Consider the following 13,594-nt stretch of genomic DNA (forward strand, 5'->3'; position numbering starts at 1 on the left):
CAAGCTCGTTAATATTAATATTGATTTCCTCTGAATCTAATAGATTACTATTACGATACAATGTTTAGCAATCTGGCAAGCTCTTATTAATTCGTTTACTCCCTCTTTCAAAATAAGTACCTTATTGAGCAAGTCCTGGCTAACCTTGTCGGTTTCCCCTTTTTGTATAGAGTTATTGTACCCGTCTATTACCTTATGTAATTTGTCCGCGATCTCTTGAGTCGTGGCGAAAAGTTTTGTGTTAATTGCGTATTGTTCATTATTATTATCTTCAATGTTGTTTTGTCTTTCTAAGAGTTTGTCCCAGTCCGATAGGGGGAACCCCGTATCCACTTCCAAGCGCTACCTATCCAGTTTATTGACCTAGTCTTCCTAGCCATCGCATCCCTCAGCTCAGCAAGGCGAGTCTTGATAAGTCCTAAGTGATAGTCTATGATAGATCTACTCTCCTCGTTCTTGACGTACTTGACCATTAGTTGTTCTGTATCCCTTAGTAGTGTGTCGTACCTAGTTAAATCGATTACATGTACTAGCTTGAAGTCCCCGTCTGTAACCTAAGCGTTACCTTCTTTTATCGTAACCACCGGTGAATCATAAGCGAAAATATGCAAAGCTCTCATGGAATTGAAATAATTTATTAATCTGTAACATAATCAAAGTTTATTAATCAGGAATTTCAAGTTTTATTTCTTAATGGCTAATGTTATAATATTAATAAGTACTTTGCCCTTGTAGGCGTATAGTATTTTTATGATTTCATTCATAGATAGATGGGTGCGCTTTTGTAACCTTTTATACATTTTATTAAGTTAGAGTTTCTTTTTTTTGTATATAATAATTAATTTTTTATACATTCCTTTTTTTATTTTTTAATGTACATAATAGTTAATATTTTTATAATCTCTTTTTTTATTTTTTGTGTACATTAGTTAATATTTTTATATTCTCTTTTTTTATTTTCTTTGAAACCAAATTATTTGTCCCTAGATGTCTGAATGAGTTAGGCCCATTAAATTTTCGGGGTAGTCACTTCCGATGGGAAGGTTCGTATTTATCTTTTTGGCTTGTAAGGTTTAAAGTTCAAACAGCCTACTAGGGTACGAGGAACTTCACCTTCGAAATTATATTTTTATAATTATAAGTGAACCGGGGTTCTGTGGGTTTTCTATTAATAACCGAGTGTACAGTATTGTTGTACCTATCGACAGCCACATAGACGAGTTTCTTCACCTTCAAGTCTGAGTATTCTGCTCTAAGGCATCGATATATTTCGAGAACCGTAGAGTGAACTCTTTCTATTTGGCCATTGACTTCGCTTCTGTGGGATGGCGTTAGGTACTGTTTTACTCCCAAATTTTTAAATAAGTTAAGAACTATTGGGCTTAAGAAGCCTCGTTCGTTGTCCGTAACTAAAATCAAGGGCACTGTAAAATAGTGTAATATCTTAACCATTTTCTCCCGTAAATAGATAAATGATCTGTCCTTTATGTGGAAAAATTTTGCAAATTTCGAGAATTTGTCAACAACTGTTAGAAATTTTTCATTTTGTATTTCCATTATGTCCATGTGGATAATTTCGCACGGATATCTGGGAACAGGTGTTGACTGCAATTCCGGGTTATGCGGGCGCCTATCGTATTTATTGGAATGACATATTTCACAAGATTTGGTATACTTCCTAATTTTTGCCATCATTTGTGGGAAGTAGAAATTTTCGAGGATTTGCTTCTTATTTTCTATAGGCGCTCGATGAGCCCGCCTATGTTCTTTTTCTATTATCAGTATCTTTCGATCCTCACTAGCAACATCCTCAACCACCCTTTGCGTTGCCCTTACTTTGTATTTACTAAAGTTTCCTAGGTAGACTCTTTGAAGCATTCCCATATATTCTTCAGGAATTTGTATGCCATTAATAACATAAGAGTTCAGATTTTCCCTTAGCCCTTCCATAAGCTTGACATCGTCTAAGGTTTTGTAAGAAATAAAGTGCCGATGATAGCCAGGGTGTGGCTCTTCGTGGGCATATAAATCAATGTCAATTTTAAAGACAAGTTGATTTTTAAAAACATTTAAGGGGACCTCTACATGATGTATTAGATCTGACCCATCCTGCTCAGCGCTTTGTACAGTGTTGGAATCGTTAAAAGATCGTTCAAATAGTCCTTCGTCGGCTGTGCCAGTCAGTCCGTTGTCCGTCGTTCCAGTTCGTAATTCATCCGCTGTTTCTGTACTTGAACTACCAACAACAAGAGAATTTGCAGTTTCTGTACTAGAAGAAAAACTTGCACTTGAGAGGTGATTTACCTCCGTTCAAAGCCGCTAGAGAGCATCAGCCACAAAGTTTGATTTACCAGGCGTGTAAATCTGCTCGTAGCTGTACTCTTCGATTCTACTTTTCCAACGCTTAAGCTTAGCATTATTATCCTTTTACTAAGAGTAAATGTAAGCGGTTGGTGGTCGGTATATATTCTAACCTTACTGGCTCCATAGAGGTAATTTCTTAAGTTGTCTAGTGCCCAAACTATGGCACGGAGCTCTTTCTCGTTAGTTGCTTAGTTTTCTTCCGTTTTGCTGAGTGAACGAGATATAAAGGAGATAGGTCAATCTTTACCAGGTTCCCCTTGAGACAGTACGGCTCCTATAGCATAATCGGAGCCATCGGTCGTCAGGTTAAATGGTATGCTGAAGTCAGGGAAGGCCAACACATCTGCAGAGATTAGCATCTGCTTAAGGGTTTCGAATGCCTTAGGACCTTCATTATCAAGTTGGATAGGAACTTTCCTCGACTGATTGCCTCTTACTTAGAGGATTCGTAATTTTTGCGTAGTCCCTAATGAACCTTCGGTAGTATGAGGTCCAAGGAAACTTTTTAATTCATTCAATGTGTTAGGAGGGAGTATAGCTTCGATAGCCTTTACCTTGTCAGGATTCGGGAGAATCCCAGATGAGGTGATAACGAACCCTAAAAACTCGAAACTGGTTGCTAGGAAATGGGTCTTATCTAAATTAATTTTTAGGCCCGCTTCATGAATTCTCAAGAAAACCGTTTCTATGTCCCTAAGGTGAGCTTCCTCAGTTTTACTGAAGATTATTATGTCATCAATGAAGACATAACATATCTTCCCGATCAATTCCTTAAACACGTCGTTTATCATCCGTTGGAAGATAGCGGGGGCGTTCTTAAGCCCAAAGGGGAGTCTTAAGAATTCATATTTTCCATTCATTGTGGAAAAGGCCGTTTTTGGAATATCCCTATCGTTCATGGGAATCTGATGGAAACCAGACGTGAGGTCAAGAGTGGTGAAAAACCTTGCGTTTCCGAGGCTTGCGAGTGTATTATTAATGTCAGGAATCGGATATGTATCCGGAATGGTAACTGAGTTCAAGCGTTTGAAGTCAATCACCATTCGGAACTGCTTTTCCCCATTTGGTCTGTCTTTCTTGGGTACTACCCAAATAGGCGAGTTGCATGGGCTTTTTGACGGTCGGATCATATTTTCCGTCAGAAGCTCATTAACCTGTCTCTCAACCTTTTCTCACATGCCAGCCGGGTACGGATAACTTTTTGTATAGATTGGTTCTTCTGTGGAGGCACGTATCTCGGCCTTCACACTGGTTCTAGCTTTCTCGCTGCCCACTGGAACGAACAGTTCCTTGAATTTAGTACATAAAGATTCAACCCCTGTCTTTGAGGATTCAAAAATGTTCTGGTCAATTTTAATAAGGTTATTTACTATACTAGAGGATTTATTTTTAAGTGGGATTACTACCTTTGAGTTAATGGTTAACTCATTCCTATCTCTGCCTATGATTGCTTTTAATTCCTTCAGAGTTTCATCGCCAATTATTCCATCGAACGATGTAAGACTCGGAAGCACGAAAAATTGTAATGTTTTCCCGTCCCGCGTACCATATTCTATACATGGTACGCTGGAATCGAGGCACTTATCATAAAATTCGCCTCATCCTGGTTTCCTTCGATATTGAGAACATTAGAACTGTTTGGCTCCCCAGTATCCACATATGTATCGGTGGTAATATTGTTTTCAGGTGTGTCTTCAATCATATTGAATAGCCGCTGTTGTTTCCTCGGGAAACTGTCCGAATTTGCTTCCCTCTTAAACGGGTTGTTTGTGCGGTTTATGTAATTAACGTTGCCGGTTTGGACGCTACCTAGCTCCATTTGCTCCATTTTGACCGGAGGCTTCGGGCCGGTTGGTCTCGGTGGTGGATACTGTCGGCTTCGGTTACCTGAGTTCCAAGATGAGTACGGGCGTCGGAGGTTCCTGTCGGTGTTGAACCTGTCTATATTACTTGAATGCGAAGGGATTCCAGCTTCTTTATGTTAAACGTCAAACTGATGACACAGCTGTGCTTGTTGACTGCATCGAGGGACTTGAGGACGTTGACAGATCAGCAATTTCATATGAATCTTGATATTATTTTCAATTAATTAAATTATACCAATTAAATAATATTTAGTTTTTCAATCTCTTTATAATTAATACTTTAATTTTGTTTTCTTTCTTTTCTTTTTGATTTAAATTTAAATTATTTACTTTTATTTTGTTTTTTTTCTTTTTGATTTAAATTTATTTCTTTACAAATTATATTTTTGTTTCTTTTATTTTTTCGATTGAAATTATTTTTCTTTGCCTTTTTTCTTCTTGTTGTTGTACCAGTGATGAATACGGTAGGAACTTTGCGTTATGGTCAGAGTTCTGAGCAAGCAGAAATGTGGTCTCAGGGTTTGTCACATCAATGCACAGAGCTTGCCTCCGAAAATTGATGAATTTCGTGATATCTTTGTCGAGTCGGATGTAGATGTTGTTTGTGTTACTGAAACATGTTTAAGGGATGAATTTAGTGATGAGGTGTGTTGCTTAGAGGGTTACCGCGTTTTTCGCTTAAATAGAAAGGATCGTATTGGGGCGGTGTTTATGTTAAAGCGACTATAAAATGCAAACTTAAGCTATCATATGAGGCAGGTAGTAATGTTGAAATATCTTTTCGTTGATCTGGTGGGAAATTAAGGTAACCTACTTTTAGGGGCAATCTATAGGCCAAATCGACATATTGACTTTTCACCCCTGTTTTCACTTTTAAGCCTAGTACATACTTGTGAACCATCTCGTGAACCCATACAAATTTCAGTTTTTGGTTCACCCGTGAACTTGCTCGTGAAGCTGAGTGGAGAACAAAGTGGAGAGTTTTCGTTCACGGGCAATTCACGTGCAAAATGTACGGGAACTGTCGGTGAAGCTTTGACATTTGGTTTCCGCATGTTCACAACGTGTACTCACAAGTGTGTACCAGTGAGCAATGTCAAAAGTTCACTTTCTCCACTGGCGAACGTTCACTTCACGTGGAAGTATGTACTAGGCTTTAGAAGAAATATCGCTGGGTTCTCCTAATATTGTCCTATGTGGAGACTTTAATTGCAACATTTTGAAGCACAATATTTTGTCTGATAGCATGCGTATGTTTAATTTAAGGCCAGTAAACTCTAGCACACCAACTCATTACCTCGGTGGGTATGCTTCACTGTTAGACTTGTTTTTTGTTAGTGACTTAGACGACGTAGCCTTGTATGATCAGCTTTCCGCACCTGCTTTCTCAAAGCATGATTTAATTTTTTTGACGATAAAATTTAGCTTTGATTATTCTGTCAAAAAAATCACTTTTCGTGATTTTAACAACGTAAATGGTCAGCTTTTAGAAGAGCACACTAGGGCCGTTAGTTGGGATCGTATTCTTTATATGCCATCTTCAAATGAACAGATGGAGTTCTTAACTCAAAATTTTCAACTACTGTATGACACTCACGTACCGTTAAAAACTAAAATTTTAAAACCAAATAATAATGGTTTACGAGTAACATACGAGTCTTAATGCAACAACGGGATGATGCGTACAACAATTGGAAGCGTTATCGGTTGATTGAGTTGCGACGTACGTATTGTTTGCTTGGTAACAAAGTTGTTGCTGAAATACGATTAGCCAAATCACAAACTTTCTCTCATCAGCTTAGTACTTCATCGAACGGGCGACAATTGTGAAAGAACTTACGCAATATTGGTATTGGAAAGTCAAGAAACGTGGCAGCTGAGGTTGTAGATGTTAATACACTCAACCAAACCTTTGCCTCTTTGCCATCGACACTGGTGTCTTCGTCGAGTACATCAGAAATTTTACCATTTACGGATAAGTCAGATAATCTTGGTTTTGGTTTTTGCTCTGTAGATACTGCTGATGTTATTGAAGGTCTGCTGTCTGTTAAGTCAAACGCTGTTGGACTGGATTCTATTTACCCTAAATTTTTGTGTATGATTTTGCCTATCGTGTTGCCATATCTTACGTTCGCTTTCAATACGATTTTAATGTCGGGAGTGTATCCTGACCTGTGGAAGGTAGCCAAAATCATACCACTCCCAAAAAACGCAAAAGGCGTTGAATTCAGGCCTATCTCAGTCCTTTCCTACTTGTCGAAAGTCTTTGAGAAAATTTTGCAGAAACAAATCAATATTTATCTTACGGCGAGTTCTATGCTTACACCTAAACAGTCTGGTTTTCGTAAAAAGCACAGCTGCATCACAGCACTTTTGAACGTCACTGAAGACATAAGGCAAGCGTTGGATAAGGATGAGGTAACATTTTTGGTTCTGCTTGATTTCTCAAAGGCTTTCGACACAGTTAACCATCTCAATTTACGTAAAAAGCTTATCCAGAAGTTTGATTTTTCACCATGTGCTACGAAGCTTATTTATTCTTATTTGACTAATAGAACACAAGCAGTTCAAGTTGGTGACACCTTGTCTAATTTTTTGCCGCTTGCTTCTGGTGTTCCTCAGGGCTCCATATTGGGTCCTCTGTTGTTCTCTATTTACGTCAATGAACTTCCATCCTTGGTTGATAATTGTTCTTGTCAAATGTATGCTGATGACGTTCAGCTGTACCTAAGCTGCCCACTTGGACTCATTGAGCATGGAGCTTTCTGTGTCAATGAAGACCTTGAAAAAATTTTAAATTGGTCCCAATTAAATGGTCTTATTTTGAACCCAAAAAAATCAAAAAGTGTAGTTATATCTAGAAAGAGTCTAGATCTTGATTATTTTCCGCCGATTATGTTGAGCAATGCTCCAATCGAATATGTTGAAACTGCCAAAAATCTCGGAGTGACTTTTAACCGCTTTTTGACTTGGGACAATCATATAAATAGAATTGTCGGCAAAGTATATGGTGTTCTACGTGCATTATGGGTTACTCATTCTTTTACGCCGGTAAAAACACGTTTACTTCTTGACAAAACTTTAATATTACCGATTTTGACATATGGCTGCGAAATATACTGCAACTGCAATTACGTAAGCAAACGTAAACTCAATGTTGCCTTTAATAGTACTGTTCGTTACGTCTTTGGCCTATGAAGATACGATAGAATATCTGATTTTGCTACGCTACTGCTGGATATGCCGTTTAAAAATTATCTTGAACTTTGCAGTTTGATCTTGCTCTCTGACATACTGCTTATACGCCAACCACAATACTGTTTTGACAAAATTAGTTTTTCTACCTCGCATAGATCTCGTCAACTGATTCATCCTCGCTATTCGTTTTTAACATCCGAGCGCCAATTTTTTGTAAATTCAGTCCATCTTTGGAATTCCTTACCACGCAATATTAAAGAAATTCAAAACACAACAAGAATTAAAAAGGCTTTAAAAAGTAATTTTTCAGTAAATACTTAAATGAAATTTAAAAATTGTATTATACATAAATATATATTCTTTTCTCTCTCTCATTATCGTTTAATTATATTTGATTCAATTTTAATATTAATTTAACTAATTGCTTGCTCAACTCTGTAAAATTAGCTTATAACTATCTTATAAGATATTGTATCTTACAGTTATTTAGCAATCACGAAATAAAATAAAATAAATAAATAAAATATGGAAGGGATAGTGCACAGGTGTGGATATTGCGTTCGGTCCTTGAACATGAACCGAACTATTTCTGAAGTTGAGATTTTGTATTTCAAGGTAGGCGGAATAGGCCTCGTGGAATGTTCTAGGCTTTCGAATCATCAAAAGCTACGAAAGTTCACTATTCAGACCCCTCACGAAAACGTCCAATGCTCGATTCCGATAGGTATCTACCAAGGCATTAATCGTTTCATTTGAATATGTCTCCGCTCTGACCTTATTTATTATGAGCGAAAATTGGTGGTTAACTGTGGCATAAAAGTCGTCCACCCTGGATGCTCCCTGCTTGAGCTGATTAAGTTGGTGTTAGAGAGTTCTTATGTCCCGTTTGTCTGCATAGTGCAGCGAAAGAACCCTTTTTATTTCTTTTCACTCGTTGTCAAATATGTTATAGGATATACGAGAAAAGAAGGAAATTATCAATCATAAAAGTAAAAAAATGTTTGTAAAAGTATTTATATACGCATGTATGCTAGAAGTCAATTCACGACCATCAAATTCTTTAAGTATTCTTACATAGATATAATCAGCCACATCATTTCATATTTTAAAGTTGATGTCTGTTGTCTAAGGTTCTTCCTTCTATTAACAAGAGGTTGCAGGATTACAGATGCTCCTTCTTATCTCAATTGGGTAACAGCCTTCTTCTGTTGTCACTTAATGAGTTTTAGTTTCATTAATTTTCGATTTGTTCTTTCACAAGTTATTTACTGTCTTGTGGTTTGTTCACTTTTTTTTTATTAATAGCTTTTCTTTTGTAAAAACTGTTTTGCATTCACTGTTTTTTATTAATAACTGTTTTGCGGTTCGCTGTTTCTTATTAATAACTGTTATGCGGTTTTATTTACTTGTTTAAGCTATTCACTGTTTTTTGTTAATCATGGAATGTCCCTGCTCGGGCGCCATTAACGAATTTTCAATATTCGAAGTCCAAAAATATTATTTCTTCTGACCTCCAATGGTCCGAATATAAATGAAACGTAACTTTTTCTAATAACTTTACAATATTTATTTCAGCGCTACCGCACTGCTCAAGGTACCAAATTCGAATGCACAACTTAAATTCTAAATTACATTACATTGACTTGATTTTACTTTTATTCTGCCGATATGCAGTTCCCATGCATATCTTCGCCTCAGATTTCCCGGTGGCAATGTTCGACGACATCCGTCGCTCGTGTGCCGCGTATGCACTTTTTTGGGTCTGGTCAATGCCCGACCGTGATAACTTTGAGGTTGTAATAAATGTGTTTATTATTTCAGTTCATTGTTAATATTTAGTTTTTACATATTTTTGTTAAAAATGTGTCTTATTTGTTTATTAACTTATATTATTGTTTATTTATTTAACTGTTAATTGTTCAATTGATTTATTTATTAATTTATTTTGTATTCATATTTTTCATATATGTATTTATTTATTGATTAATCTATTTATTTTTTCACTAATTTAATTATTAAAAATAATTATTTTTTCGATTTTTCTTATTATTTATATAAATCTGTTTGTATATATTGAAAAAACTTGGTTTGATAAAATATAAGGTATTTATTTACATATATGAAGGTGTTTTTACTCCATATTTTTCCTCCAAGCATATTTTGTGACCAACAATTTCAGTTAAATTCAAAATTGTTTGTTGTAGGATAAATTAAACTTATCATATTTCTGTACATTGTGCAATAACAACTTTTCTAAAATGTGTAGTTGTTGCAGCAGTATCTATTGGTAATCTAATATCTGAGTTTTATTTTTTAATTTTATATCGGGTTAACCTTGTTTGGTATCTCCGAGGCTACATATTGAAAATTTGTCAGGTTCTTGATTAAAAAACTAAATTTTTGAAGTATTCAACAGCCTAATTTTTGATAAACTTGGATCTATGTCCATTGGTTAGAATTTTTGTGGATATTGTTTATTTTGATGTCTATTTTCATATTTCATTTTGGTCTTTGATAATTTTGATTATACTGTTTATAGTTTGAGGAATTTTGGAATGGTATAGGTTGTCAGTTAATAGCTTTTTTGTTATTATTATGATTTAATCGATTTGGTTTCATCTATTTTTTTTTATTTCTTGTTTCCTTTTCTCACATGTATAAGAATTATAACTAACAAGTCCTGCTTGTGAGTGTTCATGAAGTGCTGACTCCATACTTGGGGACTTAAAGAATATAAAATAGTTTGCATGTGAGCCGGTAGTTTTTCCTAAAAAATGTGCCATTTTAATTGGCCTGAACTACTTAAATAATTCCTTTGAAATAGATTCGATTTGCACTTGAACACTATCGTTTTTATTGAAAGATCGACTTTGATTTTTCGCTCTCTTTTATTCTTTTTTGTTTTTTATTTGTTCACCAAACTTTTAAAGTTGTAAAAGTTATGTTTACAATCACGATTTGCTTTTCTATCTTTTATTGTTACTTAATTAATTTTGACAGCTTTCTAACAACCTTCGATTTAGACTCTACTGACCTCGAAACGTCGAAATTTCTTAAAATTTTCAATTAACAAAAGTAATTACTATAACTTCAAGTTACAAATCGAAAAATCAGGGCGTGATAACAAGGTAAAGTTATTACTTTATAGTATTAAGAATAATGAAATCTAAGCATTGTAATATAATATGTATGCGTGGTATACAGACATTTTCATGTATTTGACAATTCTGCATCGAGCTCGTTTGATACATTAAATTGTTATTTGTATTCTTCCGGATAAGATATCAACTAGTGGATCAGGTGAGGTGTTTTCACTAAAGCATGTCTCCAGGGCCTGATTCAGAGGAAGGCAACCAGGGTGGAAGCCCTTGGCCTCCACAAACGGGGCCTCCACAATAGATACTTCGGAAAATTTTTGTTTTAAATTCAAACTAGTAAATACTAGTAAAGATCTTTTCCTTTGATATATATTTTTCGTTTGTTCTTTTACCTTTACCTACAGCACTTTGTACATGAATACTTAATTATATTAATCTTAAATGACAGAAATCATTGATCTATATTTGTTCACACCAATCAGGCAATCAGTCAAATATCAACATTTAAAATGGCCCTGATAAGAAGCACTTCCAATTCACTAACCATAATGAGGGAGTACTTCAGTCGCAATCGCTTAATGGCTTAGTGGGGTAGTACTTGCCCATAACCTCGGAGGTTGTTCATTTGATTCCGTGCCTGGACATTTTTTTTATATATATATGTGGATACACATTAATTGCTGTATATGAAGAATCATTGTTCTTCAATTCTTGGAAAAATCAATTATTATTGACTAATTGGTAATTTGACTGTTGATGTCGTGCAGAATTTGTGCACGTTTTTCACAGCCAGTACAGAGCGGCACCGAATTCTGATTGAGAATTTATCGGAGAAGAAAAGCGGCCAGTTTTTAGTTTTGGAAAAGCTCAGCGACACTCATTGGTCTTGTCAAGCTAATGGTACGAAAGCCTAAGTCAACGGCTATTCGGAAATCGAAGAAGTTTTAACCAGCATGCCTTCCAATTAAGAGCAGAAAGACATCTCCAAGAATGAAGCAACGCACCTTCTATTGAATATGAGTGGTCTCGAAACAGCTTTGTTTGCAACATTTTCCAGCGATATTTTGGAGCGATTCAACGCTAAAAACAAGAAATTGCAAGACCCGAAAATAATGCTTCAATCGGCAATGCGTGCACTAGAATCATTGAAATCATTCGTGGAATCCAAACGAAATGATTTTGATATATTTTTATAAATACGAGGAAGCAGCAAAAAAAATATCCCATACTAATGAATATGTACAATCACACACCCGCACCAGAAGCGGAAATGTGAGGTTGAATCCAATCGATTACGTGAAAACCCAAGACGTAAGTCTGTCACACAAGGAAAAATACAAAGTATCCGCCCTCATACCAGTTATTGACCAGCTATCTCTTACTGCAAGATTGCACCCCTATGAAGCTGTACGTTCGAGATTTGAATTCCTGAATCACATCGAGAAGATGGATGCTGAAAATTTGCACGCTGTAACAGAGTGTATTCGGATGATTTAGAGCCTAGTCTTGGTATGGAGTTGGTTTAATTTGTGTCTTTCATTGACTCAAAGAAAAATTTAAAGGACTATGGAACAGATCAATTGCCGGAACTATTTTATTACTAAATTCTCGAAAATCTAAATTTCAGAGCTACATTCCCAAACCTCGAAATTGCATTGAGAATGCATTTGGTTTTGATGGTAACAAATTGCAAAAATGAAAATTATAAAAAATAGGCTTTGAAACACGATGGTACAAAACTGTCTATCGAAGCTTTCGCTCCTAAGCATTGAAAGCGATTTACTCCGAGAACTGGATTTCAATGAAATCATTAACTACTTTTAGGCCAAACAAGCTCGAAAGGGTCCGTTCGTTAACCCTAAAATTTAATTTTATATAATTCTTTTTTCCGTATATATATGAATATGTGTTTGTTGCAATACTAAAGGTATCTACTTGGTTTCACAATAAATTATTTATTGAAAAACTCGAATGAAGAACTCAAGTGAAAAAAATTTATTTAAAACAAAATTTGGGCCTAGGAGGCCTCCGCTTTTTTACTACCCCGAGGCCTCTGAACCTCTAACTCCGGCCCTGCCCGTGTCCTTATCCAGACGGCGCACAGTGTGTTGAGTGTAGGGGCCACCAGGAAAAAAATGAAAAATAGGTTTAAAGTGTGTTTTTTTTTATTTGTTATGAATATATACATATTTTAATTTTTTTTTTAACAAAATCTGTAAATATAAAAATAAAAACACTTAATTTTCCTTATCTGATGAGGATAAGTGTTTATCACAAATTAGATATTTTTTAACTACAGGATCATATTTCTTTTCTGTTCGTTTAATTTTTCTTTGAGAGGAAAGAAATGGGTCCGACATCAAAATTTAATGATTCATAACGTCTTTACAATTGTTTGACCTTGAAGACTTTCTAGCGTGGTCTAGACTTGACCACGAAAGTCGACGAAAAGTTTTGTGTAAGCCTTCTAGAGCATCTTCGGACATTTGTCCCATTGGTATTTCAAAAATTTTCATTATTGGGGCTCCAAAATACCTTCTACATTTAATTTTGTTAGTACAAACTGGAAAACATGGAGTACTTTGATTGATGGTGCAGTCAACCATACCTCAAAAAGCTCTCTATTTGAACACATTCTGTTAAAAATGCATGAAAAAAATAGGTTGTATTAAGGAAAAAGGCAGGTAAAGGCAGACGAAACTTACTTTTCTTAAAAGATCTTAATCTTGTCTTTATTTTCAAAAATATATTTTTACAACAAGTAGGGACACGCGAAAAGTAGGTCAATTCAAATACAGCACTCTCTACGCAATAATAACCTCGAAGTTAACCTTGATTTAAAACCCTACAACTGCAGTTAACGAACTAAAAAAACAGTGAAAATAACTGTGCTTATCAGAAATCATGAAACAATTACAAATTAATCCGTTATTATTTATTAATCTTAAACGCTACGCATATTGCTTCCCTCTCTAGTCTATTCTTATTTTGAGTTAGCCACTTAATGTTACATTCAGCGAGTTGTGCTTATAGCTGGCGGTCGAGCTTTATCATAATAACCTCTAAGAT

The sequence above is a fragment of the Eupeodes corollae genome, chromosome 1 (assembly GCF_945859685.1).
Source record: "Eupeodes corollae chromosome 1, idEupCoro1.1, whole genome shotgun sequence".
NCBI lineage: Eukaryota > Metazoa > Arthropoda > Insecta > Diptera > Syrphidae > Eupeodes > Eupeodes corollae.